We start from the raw sequence: 730 nt of genomic DNA, 5'->3' as shown, positions 1-730 counted from the left end.
GGGCTGCAGCCTTGGGCACGACGGGGTCGCCGCCGAATGTGCACGGCGGAGGCCAGGGCGCCCTTACTGCTCCCTGTGGTCCGGGAAGGGGCAGCCAGTTTCTTTTGGGCGGTGAGGAGGAAGGGAGCCGTGGCCTCAGCTGCGGGCAGGCCTGGCTTTCTTTTTTTGCTTTGATGTTTTGACCTTGGGCGAGACGTTTTTTGTTGTTCTTTTGCCGGTCAAACATTGGTAGCTTCCTTTCCAATTGCCTGAACGTGAGAAGATTAAGGTTGTATGGGAAGGTGGTGGACTTTTGAAGGGTATGTTGACAGCTGTATGGGGTGGTGGTAGAGCTTGGAGTAAGTGTTGGGTTCCTTCAGTTCGTTTAGCGGATAACATGGGAATCCTAATTGGTAGCCTAAAAGCGGTTACCCTTTACGTTTGGTATCACATTATTTGGTTTACAAAGCACTTTACATTAACCATCCTGTTCACAAACAACCCTGTAAGGCGTCATTCTGGTTTTGCAGGTGGAGAAATTAAGTCCTTATGAAGATAGTGATTTACCCACAGAATAGGTAATGAAGTCTTCTGGAAGGATGGTAGCACCTATGTTCAATAGGTCAGCACTGATTATCTGGAGCAAACGTGCCTACAGGGGAGGAATCTGCACAGTAAGCTAAATGGATGGAGGTCTTCTTGGGGTCTTGCTGTACTCTTTTTTTTTTTTTTTTTTTTTTTCCCCTCTGGG

General features: G+C 48.1%; 1 protein-coding gene across 5 annotated transcripts in view; it reads left to right on the top strand.

Annotated features, from left to right (window-relative positions):
- FBH1 (F-box DNA helicase 1) overlaps positions 1-730 on the top strand; it is a 66,402-nt gene that overhangs the window by 1,011 nt on the left and 64,661 nt on the right. The window lies entirely within an intron of this gene.

Source organism: Tupaia chinensis, unplaced genomic scaffold (assembly GCF_000334495.1).
Source record: "Tupaia chinensis unplaced genomic scaffold, TupChi_1.0 Scaffold000275_1, whole genome shotgun sequence".
Classification (NCBI taxonomy): Eukaryota; Metazoa; Chordata; class Mammalia; order Scandentia; family Tupaiidae; genus Tupaia; species Tupaia belangeri.
The sequence above is the reverse complement of the archived record's forward strand: the minus strand, read 5'-3'. Positions and strand labels throughout refer to the sequence as shown.